General features: G+C 35.6%; 1 protein-coding gene across 5 annotated transcripts in view; it reads left to right on the forward strand.

The window, feature by feature from the left end:
- Positions 1-12,054: 12,054 nt before the first annotated feature.
- Positions 12,055-14,758, forward strand: part of LOC126825071 (uncharacterized) — a 40,151-nt gene continuing 37,447 nt past the window's right edge. For 2 of the 5 annotated variants that reach the window (XR_008788445.1, XR_007681773.2), the window contains exons 1-2: positions 12,055-12,217; positions 14,006-14,076. The gene's annotated coding sequence lies outside the window, so the exon portion shown is untranslated. Of the gene's footprint in view, positions 12,218-12,586; positions 12,650-12,992; positions 13,065-14,005; positions 14,077-14,758 lie in introns of those variants that run through there. The other 3 variants (XR_007681774.2, XR_007681775.2, XM_050554516.2) reach the window with 3 other exon arrangements.

The raw sequence follows: 14,758 nt of genomic DNA on the forward strand, positions 1-14,758 counted from the left end.
ATTATGATTGCCCATCCTGATACGAATAGTGGGCATAATTAATTTTTTTGCGTCGTTAGGAAGTAATTTTTCATCGTTTGTAGTAACGGATATTTTGGATATTCATGTAAAAGAAAAATGTTGATGTCGATCTTGCATTGTATGATGAAGTTTGAGACTGTAATGATTAAGAAAGGTGGGCAAGGGTAAGGTTGTGGAGACACTTAAACACCAGTACAAGTAGCTTGAATTGGCATCGGACTACAATTGGCAATATATGAAGTTCCTTCAGAACAGCACAAATTTTGAATTCTTTGGAAATGAAATGGGATTTAACCTCCTACTGTTCTGCTACTACTGGGCTAATGAAGACGGATATATGCACCATGCCCGGACAACGAGGTTACGGCCTACTCTTACTTCGAATGATCTTTCTCGGCCAACGCAAGGATAACACACGCGACATCCATGTTAGAGAGCCAGTGTCCTACTTAATGAGCCACTAAAGAGGTTGACGAGTTGCTGCTGGGAAATCATAATGGACATGGAACACTACGTCGAGCTAGAAGAGTGACTGTCCTGGTTATCGCATACTCCTCGCGGTGTTTCGTTTGATTATACCTAATCCCACTTAACACTGCTTTAACGAAAGCAAATTTCTGTTCCAAATTATGACTGGTCAATGGTCCGATTAACAACCAATACCTAACTGCGTTACAAAAGCATTACGCTTAAAACAGAGCTCCAAATTGGACCAAATATGTTTACATAACGTTACGTCATGACTTTATTATGCCCAATTAACCAGTGCATAGCGGAACATTGCAGAAAAACTAAAACGAGGCTATCAAATCGAAGGACCGGCATGTTGCTGTACTTGAGATAGATTTGATTGAACGGGAAGAATAGACACACTCCCTCAAAAGCTCGAGGGATTTCTAGGGCCATTGCTTCAGGAATATGGGTTATCGTATCGTGTCTGGCGACTATAAAATCGGTATTTATAATTGAATCATGGGAGTGAAATATACAAGTACAAATATACACTACAATATATTTAAAACAATACGAGAAATAAATAATCTGGGAGCTGTCAATTGTTAGTGATAAAATAACCAGTTTTATGTCTAATCATTAATTAAAGATTAAATAAAATATATATTTATTGATATTAAGGTCATTGCCCCCTTGTCAGAGGTGTTGGACGGGGGGCCTGTTATTTTTCTCGATACAAGTTAATAGAATTTACATACTTCGTTTATATTTTGCACACAAAAATGTCCTACATGTAAGTCTTATTGCGTCATTATTGTACAATGGGAATCCCTTGCACAATATTGTGCAAGATTCATCTCTAACAGGAATATCATTCCGAATATATTTCAATTTAGTTTGGTATTTACAAAAAAAAATATGTTGATTTAAAATTTCATCGATCCATGCTGCTCGCTATTCAATAAGCCCTCCTCCATTTTATTATGGGCTAACAAAATTAAAAATAAGCTTGTTTGAAATCCGATTGAATCCCGGTTGGGAGTTTATCCGGCGTTGGTATTTTCATTTAGTTTTATTAAATGTTAAATAATCAATCTGGGTACATATTAGCGTGGATTAAGCAAAGGAAAAATATAAATTACGCGTCGTTACTTAAGTTTTTATTTGGTACATCCAGTTACAATACATTCCGATCGTCACAAGAAACCGCGTACATGGGAGTTATATTTATATTACGTTCTTAAAGAAACCATCCCAGCAAAGCTTTTACAGAGTTAGTCTTAACCCAGCAAACAATAAATTACTGTAACACTCAGTTGTTTTAAGTTCATCACAAGTAAAGCATGTTTTATATTGTGATCACATCAGTGGTCAAATGAATGCTGTACGTATGTAGGTATATAACTGATTACGAACCATCTGATAGTGACATGACCAACCGGTTGCTACGAATAGATGTAAAGAAAACACGAAATTGTCATTTTCGGTGTCAGTTAAAACAATATGTTCAAAGGGCCAAAATCTCAAACCCAATATTTTAAATACTATTCGAAATTAAAATTTCAATGTTGCTCCATTTCAACCAATATTGATGTTGTTATCTGACCGTGAAAATATGTGTATCCCAATATCCAATATTTAAGACACAATCAACATTTTAAAATCCGTACAGTACACCGTGTACTCTAAATAGTTTCGATTAAAGAAAAACATAGCCTACCCTAAAAGGCAATGTGAAAATAATTAAAATTGACTGAGTCACAAAATAATAATAAAAAGGCCGTGTAGATTTGGCTAAGCAGGCGCAAATGATTGTCATTCAATTTGGTCTGTTCGCGTATTTCACTGAACATATTTGATTTGAAATTACAATAAAATGTTAAACAAAAATGAATGTAAATCATTTTATATACATTCATATTATATTAACATGTGCTTTTTGGTCTATTTTCGTCTATATAAGGGTCCAAGAAATAGAGTTATACGCCCTGTAAATAGCTTAAATGGAACATACCTTTAACATACCACCTTAGCTATTAAGTTTTATTAAATATAGGCACAATGACGAGGATCAATTGAAGCACTTATAATAACTACTTGATACTTTGCTGAATACACTAAACACAAACTGTTAGTCAAAAGTCACTAGTATTTAAGAACCATTTGAGAAGATATATTACTGGTGAGTTTGATATTATACTATTTAAAGATACAATATGTAAGATTTAAATTAAGAACTGACCATATTTGCTATAATAGATCAAAAATAGATAATGTCAAATGAAACTATTGAAAATGTCATTCAAATTACTTCTTTCTAAGCCAAGTTATCACTGTTTGTAGCTTTGACAAGATGTGTACATTGTGGTAACCACGACACTGGTATATTCGAGACTTAGCCGCGCTTTCCCATTTTTAAATTAAATTTCTAAATGTCGAACCGTTCTAATTTAGTTAAAATCTCGAGTATCCGATGCCACCGAGAGTTGATTATGTTCTTGTTTTGTTAAATAAATTGTCTAATTAATAGTTTATATAACATTCCAGGTCTAAAAAAAGAATTTAGCTCTTACATACCGAAATTGATTATTAATTGATATTTAAAAACAAAACCTAAATGTCAGCGGTAGATAATCTCCCGACTACCGGTACTCAATCGAAGTTTAGAGACTTTAAAAAAAGGGCACACGGTCTTAAATTCTTAAATTAATCTAAAACCATTCTCGGTATCCCCAGTGGAGTAGAACGGAGCGATACCACTGGGGATACTGAGAATGATCTAGAACATTAAATTGTCTACAATTACATTAAATTGAAAAGTAATCTGAGATATTTAATTAATTCTGATATTTTTAGTTGTATTTCGAGACGAATACGTTTTTTTTATTGTACGAAGAATCAAGGTGGTGAAATTTGTGTATGGTGGCCTATACAAAAGGAATTTTCTATATGGTTATTAAAGTTGAATTATCACACTTTTGAATAATATCCTATTGCATATGATCTTATGCCAATCAAAATATTTTTTCACGGGCATTTGTTAAATTTACTGAAAACTTTAAAAATTATAGACTGATGAATTAAAACTTAATTCGAGACATATATTTCATAATAATGTTGTTTATTTTCACAAAATGTTTCAGAGGAATGACCTCAAGGACGTTAATATTGATAGTTATCTGTGTGACAACATTATTGGGCACACAAGGTAAGTATCACTTTACGAGAAGAAGACGAAGAGTTTCATAAATGAAATTATATTGGGTTCAGATACAATAATCATATTCATAGTGGAATGTTTCGTAGTCTGTGTGGCATATATTTAACAATATCTCGCACCCTGTACGACATTAGGTTCGTACCCTATGCGGTGTTAGGTTCAAGAGAATTCGTACCCTGTATGGCACTGAGTTAAACAATCGCTTTTAGTAAATGGGTACATGGAAAGAAATGGTACTGGGTCAAATCAGGTACCCAATTAACCCTCGACGCTGACACTTCCCTACTTTATATATAAAAAAAAAACACACGTGCATCAAAATTGCCACAACAATAGTTATGATGTCAGAAGCAGCGGGTCACTGGATTTACAGATTGTTTTTTACAAATACAACACTACAGTAAAAGGAGTGGTATCCGATGTTCTAGAAAAAGTAAACATTTCCTGACTCATGCAAAACCCGTCACTACTGATAGAAAACTGCTACAATTTTATGAATTTAGAAAAGTCATAACATACTGGAAGATAAAGGAATAATAAACTGGACCATATTCGTTGTCTAATAACTGGTAATATGTATTTTCCAGGTGAAATAAGTATAACAAGCCAACCTGAAAATATACACCACGAGTCTTATTTTACATTAGTGTGTCATATTGGTATACTGAATGATGAAGTTAAATGGATTTATAAAGGAATAACTCATTTCTCTTGTGTACCCCCATATAGTGCTGGTATGTATATTGTAAATGCGTCAGCGTCTTCCTTTACCCGTTCCAGATATGACATCAACACAACAGCTGGTATAATGACTGCTTACATGTACGTTAGCCGATTAGATGGGCTGTGGACATGTCACCATGGTATAAACAGTTCCAGTTATAATGTCAACCCTGGTGGTAAGATTATATCATATGGAGGACCATTACAGTAACATTGGTATAGGGGAAAAGCAGATTTATATATAATACTGTCACAGTTCTGTTTTCCATATACGCATCAAATAACGTAACAGACCTTTTCTTTTCATTAGAGATGTGTTTTAAGATTTTGGCACTATTTTCAGCATGTACAAAAAGCAAAAATTGAACCTCTTTTGAAAATGTTATAATTTCATTAAAGCGATAATTGCATTTTTTTTAAAGGTCTTAATATGCCTTGTTAAATAAAGCATTAAAATACATGGCATCTATACACACGTGACACTGTCCTACCATGTTAAAGAATAATCCTAAATCCTGTAATTCACTTGTGTCAGTTGAGAAATTGGCAAATATATCATTTTCTTTTAAATACAACGTTGAATTTTAAGGAGTTATTATCACGTACGTATGTTTGAAATGTCTCGCTCAACCAGGCATTGTTATCCTTATCTGTATAACCACAGCCCTTGACAATCGAGTCAACTCTTTCATTGTGTAGACTTAGTTATCCAGTGAAAAGAAATGATACAAATTCCAAATACCGTCGGGAGTAGAAATTATTTTCAATAACAGTCAAGTGCTAGAATGATTATTATGATTGTATAGTTGTGATTTGACAACCTATTAAGTAATAGATATAGAAATAATTATGTTTTAATTTTCTTAGAAAATATGCAATTTTCACTTTAAATCATTTGATATTTCTGTTCGGTGTTTGAGGCGATAATTGTTTTGTTGCAATTCCTACCTTTAAATGCAGCGTTTTCTTAGCGCAATGGGCACATCAACATAGAATAAATTGATTAGTTCACATCAATTTGTATTCAATCAAATAGACATAATTATTTTTATAAAAAAAATATAAATTTAATTTATTTTAAATTCCTAATGTTAAAAATAACCCATGACTCTTGATATTATCGAAAATCAAAGCTTTGTACTGGATTAAAGTAAGCTGAAAACACGTAATTTGAAATTTCAAACATAATACATGTATCAATCTGAAAATATGTGGTGTGCCAAATCTGATATAATTAATTACATTTAATAATCCCCTTTTAGTTCTTAGTATATCTTTAAGCCTTCTTGTGACTTGCCAAGCCGTGAACAGTAGATTTAGGTTCACCAAGGGCAGGTTAGCTGAGGCGGGGAGGGGGCATGCAAGAGCCAATAAAAAGTTAATTATTTAAAAAATAAAATGTTTTGTTTTCTCCCAATGACGCCTCGACGACTCTACAATCGCCAGTACATAACCTAAACTACACGCATTGTACTTTACATCAAAAGTTTCACATAACAGTCATGTATAACGATTTGTATTCACCAATGTTTGTAGATATATTTACAATACTTTATTTTATTGCAGAAAGAGCTTCTATCGCAACATTTACATCAGACATTTTACCCTATGATATGAATGTGGGAACTGCTATCACGTTTACATGTACCGTGTCTGGAGATACCTTTAGATATTTCTATTTATAGCTAAAGTAGACGAAGAAATTTGACACGTCACCAAATCTTACTCAAGAACCATTACTGTATCAACAACGGTTCAATGTACGGATTACAGGTTTAATTGCACAGTTTTTAATGGTTATGGGGGTGTTTCTACTACAAGCGTACATAAAAATGTAATATGTAAGTATTATACATGTAATCATTAAGTATTATACATGTAATCTTAAGTATTATACATGTAATCTTAAGTATTATACAATAATCTTTAAGTATAAAATTTCTCTCTCGGCTATTATTCTAGATATATTTAATTGACGCGTACACTATCTCCCTGATAATGTCTGTCTACTACATCGTTAACACTGTTCATCGCGTGCATTTTGCATACCGATAGTTCATTGGCCAATCACGCTATTTTACCGAGATTTCGCCTAATAGTTTGGATGCAGCTATGGCGGGTGTGGGGCCAGGCAGGGTAAGCTTACTCTTCCGGACACCTGTTACCACTGTTTTTCGTGTATTTTGTACACGATGAACGGTCCATATGCTGATTACACTATTTTGCCTTATTACACTATTTTGCCTATACCGTTTTTTTTAGGACTTCGAATTTTGTCTAATGGATTGGATTGTTCCTACTTGGTTTTATACATGTAGTCATTAAGTATCATACATGTAATCATTAAGTATTATACATGTAATCTTAAGTATTATACATGTAATCTTAAGTATTATACAATAATCTTTAAGTATTATACATGTAATCTTTAAGTATTATACATGTAATCTTTAAGTATTATAAATCGAATCTGTAAGTAATATAATCGAATCTGTAAGTAATATAATCGAAATGAAATGGGGTTTAACGTCCTACTGTTCTGCTCCTAAACTGGGCTAATGAAGACGGGCATACGCCATACAGTGTGCTATGAGGGAAATTTAGCCCGGACAGCGGCGCTACGGCCAACTTTTATATCGAATTCCAACTGCCAAGGGATCTTTTACGTGCACGCAATACGTACACGGGACCTCGGTTTTTCGTCCCATCCGAACGACTAGACAGCTGTCCTTGTCAGGCCCTCCGTCATGCATCACTGACAAGGGGAAACCACGCCGGAAAATCTGTATTTACTTTCTCGGCCAATGCAGGGATCGAACACCCGACCTAATCGAATCTAGATATAATCGAATCTAAACTAACACAGTTATATGGGACAACAATCACTGGTTTATTATACATAAGCACAACGTTTCGATAAGAGGATACTTATCGAAACGTTGTGTTTGTGTATAATAAACCAGTGATTGTTGTTCCATATAACCGTGTTAGTTTTGTTATGTTTCCAATCGCTAAATGCCACTAAAGTATTATAATCGAATCTGAAAGTATTATAAATACACAAAATACGGTACGATCGATACAAAAAGCATTTAAATTCTATGTCAATTAATACTGTGACACAAAAGTGTAATACTACGGTCACTGTGTATCTAACATTTAGATGTGTCAAAATAAAGTAGCTGATATGTTAGTTATAGTATATAAAGCCAAATACTAATTCTATTTAATTAAATAGACGACACCATTGAGTGGCAGCGTTTCAAAAGCGTTGGCTCATCGAAATGATTGTAGAGGGGTAAGGAAAAGCACACCTTGATGAGAAACTAGAGGTATGACCCACATTCAATTTTGTTTATTAAGGTCCAATGACACTACTACTAGACGAAACAAGCACAACAATAAATGCTACTGTTGGATCTGAGACTAGATCACGAGTGTTTTATTCTGGATTCCCCGAACCAAGCTACACCTGGTACAGACGATCCTCACAAGTTGAGGTCAAGTTGAACAGTTATAGAACACATTGGTCAAATACCTTTGATAGGAGCAAATACATCTATCTCCAAATCAGTAATGTTGATCTACAAGATGATGGACAATATGGCGTTCGCATTAATGCCACTGGACAGGAATATCTTGTTTTATTCACACTAAACGTGTTATCTGTAGTCACAACAGTAGATCCTCCACTAACGGATTCTACTACGCTAGCTGAAGCAATGTGTCCAACAACAGTATTACATGATCTCGCATTTAGTTCAATCGATGTAGGGGCTACCTCAGAGATTCCGATAGAAACTACCCATCACCGTAACTCTACTAAGAATGAAATGCGACCAGCACCTACCCAGCCGTTAATCACCGCTGCCGGAGTAGGTATCGGATTTGCTGTAGGAGTTATAACCAATATTCTTATACTGGGTATAATTTTGCAAGTTAAAAGAAAATTGACACCGTCTGGGGAAGGAGACAGTACAGGGATATAATCTTATAATCCCTATATGTTTAAAGTACGACACCGCTTGCTGATGGACGATAATTTACCTCTTAAAACTATAGATTTCACAATAGAAGCGAGAGAGAGAGAGAGAGAGAGAGAGAGATGAAATGTGGTTTAACGGCACTAAGGTCTTTAGCAGCGGGAAGAAATCCGAGGACCAGGAGAAACCCCACTAGGTTGGACAGGCGACCCTACTCCTTGTCACGTACACGCGGGGAATCGAAACCACGCGAATTGACTCAATACTATAATTTTTTTTATCAATATATTTATTATTAAAATTAAAGGTAAATTCCATCGAGTATAGTTTGGTCATCTGGTCGACCTCTAAATTCATCCAGATCTAAAATTATACACAAATTGCTGATGAAGCCCAAAATAAATAAAATAAGTTAAATATCAGAGCGTCCCTCCAACAAAGAGTACGATTGCTAAGCGGTTCCACAATCTGAAATGACCACTATTCTTTTGAATTGCAGGTAGTAAATAAAACTAATGTAAAATGAAGGTGAAAAACAATTATAAAAATTCATTTAAAAAAAATATATATATTAGTGCGTCAACCACCGAGTCTGTCTTTGGGAGTGGATTAGTTCAGTACGTGCTGGCGGGAAAGTAGGGCGTTAAACCCCATTTCTTTTAACATTACTCACTCGTTGCTCCGGCAGTGTGGATATGTTTTCTAAATCGAATCCCGACTTTCAAGTAAATGTATCTTGAAATAAACAAAAGTACTTTGGTAACGCATTATATTCCTTTGTTGTACCTGTATACCTGTAATTTAGTTATAAAATATCAAAACGATGTCAACCCAAAGATCGAACTTTCAAAGCTTACATTCTGGAGTTTAAACCAACTTGCATTTACTGTACCGCCAAATAGATATTGTAAACATACTTAACTAAAATCTCTATTGGACAAAACGATACAGGAATAGGATGTCATTGTATCGGGTCAATCTGTTTCACAGAGACATTGCGAAAGCCTTATTATAACTCTTGCGTCAGACGTTCAAGTATGCCTTCTACATGTGACGCCACATCACACATTGTCGACACTCTGTGTTGTCGATATTTGACTCGATGGCGCGTGCATTGGTAACATAAGACGTCGTAGTGTAAACTGGTCCGGGAAGGATGAGGCCTTTTACTCATTTTATATACCCATTTACACTTAATAGGAAATGTCTTTCTTATCCAGATATAGTTCAACACCTTTATCTGTTTTCTAATACTTCAAAAAAATGTTCTAGAATTTAATTTGCGATATAATTAATCCGATTGTAGCGGCCTAGTGAATATTGCTTGATGATCAGTGTTGTGTCGGGTGCTTGGGACCGACTTTTGAAGGGAAATAACTCTAGTGTCGTCCATGAGGACTCTGACGAGCAATTATTTGCCCATTGACTTCAATGTTAAATGGCTGTAACATCACAGGCTGTAGCTTTTTGCTCAACATTCCGTTGGTTCCAATCTGTATAGGCACAATGGGGACCACATTTGGCAATATCCCCATCATAAATTTGTAGGGGGTTGACCATTTAGATTTTTTGCTACGGGGATTTGAAGTTGACTGGGGTGAAAATCTCACTTCCGACACAATGATTGCTCTGCAGAAAGACACTTTACACCCCCTATCCCTCCGCTGTAATATCATCAGTATTACCCAAAACTGCTATGAAATTGCAAATTTGATCCCTTTTCTCCAATTCTAGACCAAAAAGTCAACCCAAAAATGCAGGAAGAGGGGAGAAAAAAATTAAGGGAAAAATTGTCTATTTATAACTCGCACTCTATCATGAAATAAGGGGAAATAATTACTAGTCTTAATCCATGAAGATTGGCCTTGTGAGAAGAGGATGAGTGTCAAAGTCAAACACAACTCGGCAAACCTCGGCAGATTCCGGTACTCTACATTAGATGTAGGGTACTGGAATCTGTTGAGGTTTGCCGATTGAGTCAAACACTACAACCTCTAACTATTACCAGTGGAAGGTTACAGTCGTGTGAAATGCAGGCCGATAAAGCGCCGCCGCCGAACAGAACCTGTTCTAGGACGTTCCCCTTTGATATGTCGTCTGATAGGTCGCTTAGCGCCATACCCAGCCGTTTTCAGCTGGTTACGAAAAGTTATGTAGGATATGGGGCGGTGACGTTACCATTCCCTTTTCAGCGGATTTTTATGTTCAGATTTGATGTGAAGCATTGTGGTCATCAATAGCCCTATCGATATTCAGTGTACCGTGACTTTCTGTTACAGGGTTACCCACTCTCCTTTGCCCATAACCTTGAGAACACGATAGAGTCTGTAGTTTTAATTTTTTCAAAATTGGGGTCATGGGAGAATGAACACTATTGATTTTCAGCATTCTGTGACTATCCTGTGCGGAGTTATCGTTATCCTCTTTTTCCGAAAACATTGTGGACGCGATACTGGATATAGCTTTTAACGGAATTCTTTCAGATGTGGCAGGAAGCATGGGCTGGGAAGGGGGATGAGAGAATGAACCCTATTGACATTAAAGGGCGAATTCCGATAATCTTTTTGAGAATAAAACTGCTTAATTTTGTTTTAATATCCCTTAAAATCCCCTACCAAAGGGCCGAGCAAATAACTCAATATTTGTGATACGTTTTCATTCATCTGGAAATGGGGACCGGTGTCCCAAGCTGTATTATGCGGTGTCTGGATAAAACCAGACATTTTTTTTATATAAATATAATGCGTAGGTGAAATTTACCTTTCGTTATCAAGTACAGCACATGGGTCATTCACTGTATAGACCTCTCAAGGAACGGGAATCGATTATCAGGTCACCCAACGAAAACACTGACCCGAAATCGTAAAAGGGTTACGTGTCCGGATAAGCAGTTTTTAATTGGCGTTTACGGCCAAAGGACTCAATATTTCGAGCTGAAATTTTGAGACATGGTAAATACACCTTTACTCTACATTTTGGCGCTTAAATGTTATACGTAATCGGACCTTCATTTTTAAGACTCAAATCGGCATAGTACCTTTAAGCGTTCTGTGACTTTCCGTTCCGGAGTCACCCCGCCTTGTGAACAAGAGGGAGAGATGTGGCTTAACGCCCACTTGACAAAAACTAAGTTTTTTCGGGACTAACATATTGTTCAATCTTATTTCAATAATTCGTTTGCGCGTAGGGAGAAAACCCACGGGGTTGGACAGGCGACCCAACTCCTTGTCACGTACACCCGGGGAATCTAAACCGCGCCAGCTGACTCAATGACAGACCTTATATGATGCAGCGCTCACACGCTAACCATTGGCCATCCAACTCCCCGCCCCCTCCCACTTTTATTCAGATTGGTGGTCAGTTCGCTAAAGTGTTAAAAGATTAATACTGGCTTCAAGTACATGCGACTTTCATATTTTCATTCGAAGAGATCTTTAATTAAAGGGTCTATTTGGAGACTAACTTGTTCAATGGACTAAACCATCACCATGCAGCGTCTGTGTATAGCGTCTGATACCTCGATGGTGATACGATACAAACACTGGTACAGCCAAGAGTCGTCTGCTTCGCGTGCTAGACAACATGCAACAGGGAAAGGTCACATGTCTACTTTTAGATTGATAGGTTGCGCTGTTGAAAAACTTGTACCAGTCAGCCACATTAGTTTCGAATTTGTTGTGTTCTCCATATTCAGGAATAACTGTTTCAGTATTTCAATCTTTTGCTTCTGAATACATTTTTCCTGAAAACTTTAACATAGATATTATTTGTTTAATGGACAATACCACCCAATTTATGGTTAAATGTGTGTTATAAGGTAAGATCCTTCACCGACCTAATTCTAAATTTTACATTATTCGAACAATTTCAAGAATACAAGATTCTACTATTTCCCAAATTTCTGTAAAGGACAGATCTATTTCTTAAGTCCAACTTAAGGATTTCGTCAAGGTCGCTGAGCTGTAAATAAGGTTAGGGCACGTGATTGTTGGTGGGATTGTAGGTTAGGGTAAGCGGCAGGTCCAGGATTAGGGTTAGTTAGGGTTTGGATTAGCGCTGGCCCTGTTTACTTTTCGTGACCAATGACCAAAATTGAAGTTGGCCTTATGGAATAGATCTAACCACAAATAAGTGGTCGAGTGTCTCTGTTGGTGTTTGCAAAGAGAACGTATTTTATTTTTTACAGGAATGCATCATTAGTAGTTATAACTATTTTTCTGTGAAATATTGTTTACTGAAACCATTGAAGGTTTGTGTCCTTTTAAATGGTAATTGGTACACGTCCGTCCAGTCGCTGTTTTCAATGCTAAAGACCTTATTCAATTATTTATGATGGGATATGGAAGTGTTGTGTGAGCGTAATTCGGTATAGTAAAAGATTAAATGGCAAAACGGAAACTAATAATTTCAACTTAGTATCTTGAGATTTCAACTTAGCAACTTGAATATCGTGAAATTTCAACTTAGTATCGTAAAATTTCAACTTAGTATCGTGAAATTTAACTAATAGGGGCATTAGCTGGGGCCGCGGAACGGGGGGTGGGGGGCTGCGGGGGCTTCTTCATTTATTTATTATACATATTTTAGAAGAATAATGTCCAAGATGACAACACTTGTAATTTTCTGTGTGGCAGCTACAATAATATTTGTATTGGGTACACAAGGTTAGTATTAATTTATCAAACAGCTGTGGGATTTAACATTACTAATTCAATAGTTTTTATGGTAAGTTTGTTCACTTTGACGCAAGTTATATAGTCCCAATTATCCCAACATTGTATATTGATTATTGCACAATCAGATTGATCTAAATATGCGTGCATTATCAGAATAATGATCCCATATTTAAACTGTCTTTTGGCTTTATATTAGATTCAACTAAGTCTAAGACAATGGTTGCAGACTAAATATTGGGGAACGGGAGGTGGTGGTGGCTCTTATTACTCTTAGTATCGCCACACTATTTATGGCAAGGTTTGGGGGCTCTTGTGTGGGCTTTGTCTCCACAAGAGTTCCAGAATGGTACCACATTCTACAAGAAGATATTGGACTTTTCGAGAATTTCTTCTTGGAACCCATTATCTCTCTGCGTGGTACAACATTACATTTAGGATTGTCTTTGCTTTACCATGATTTAAGATACCGATTTTGATATTGACTCAGAGCCTTTTAAACAACTTTCGTTTTATATTTACTGTTTGGGAATACCCAGAATTCCCAAAATCAGACTATGTTATGATTCAAAACCATTTTAGGTGTCTGTATTGAGCTAAATAGTTTTCGAATTAGAAATTGGGGTCAAGAAATATTAAATTGACAACATCCGCTAGATAATAATTGGTAAAATTTGTATGGCAGGTGAAATAACTATAACCAGCGAACCGGAGAAAATAGTATATAATTATTATTTTACATTAACCTGTCATATTGGTATAGTAACTGATGAGGTTAAATGGATCTATAAAGGAATAACTTATTTCTCCTGTATATCACCATATAGTGCTGGTCTGTGTTTTTTGAATACATCATCACCATACCTTCATCGTACTAACTATGACGTCAATACAACAGCTGGAATATCTACTGTTAGAATATATCCTTTCAGTAAGCAACTAGAAGGCTTGTGGACATGTCATTATGGTACAGACAGCTCTAGTTACAATGTCAACCCTGGTGGTAAGATTATATTATATGACTATAAATATGTTAAAATTGGCTGATTTGGAATTTGCACATAGAATTGAATTAATAAATCGACGATGGATTGTGTGAAAATAACTCATGCATGACCGACAAAGGGATGGTGACACTCTGCGCGGTCGTATGATATATTCATTACAATAATGATTATTATTTGGTGTGCTGAATTTATTTTGTATATGTCTACGACGTTTCATTGTTGGGGTTTGTGTTTGGTCATTTGGCGATCTAATTGGTGATCTATTTGTACTGTGAAGATGAATTAAGATTATAATATTAAAAATAAATCTTTGGAAATAAAATGTTTAATTGAAAATGTTTAATTCTGAATTAGGATAAGATTGTTCTTTATGCCCCATTAAACAATCCGACCATTTATTTTGGAAATCCCATTGAGAACTCTTGTTTACATAGTTGAAAAGATAGGAGTGATCCAAACCAATTCATCCTAGTATTACATTCTAAAGAAACTATGAACCACGCTAAAACATAGTGTTTTCATCCCGTATGAACAAACTAGGGCCTACTTAATTATGATTATCAAAAACGTATCCCTAATCTCATTGTACAATTAAATATTGCAACTTATAAAAAAGTTATCTCTTAAAAGATTGGACTCCTAACAAACATAGCATAGGGAATACTGTGAATAAATCGT

The sequence above is a fragment of the Patella vulgata genome, chromosome 6 (assembly GCF_932274485.2).
Source record: "Patella vulgata chromosome 6, xgPatVulg1.2, whole genome shotgun sequence".
Classification (NCBI taxonomy): domain Eukaryota; kingdom Metazoa; phylum Mollusca; class Gastropoda; family Patellidae; genus Patella; species Patella vulgata.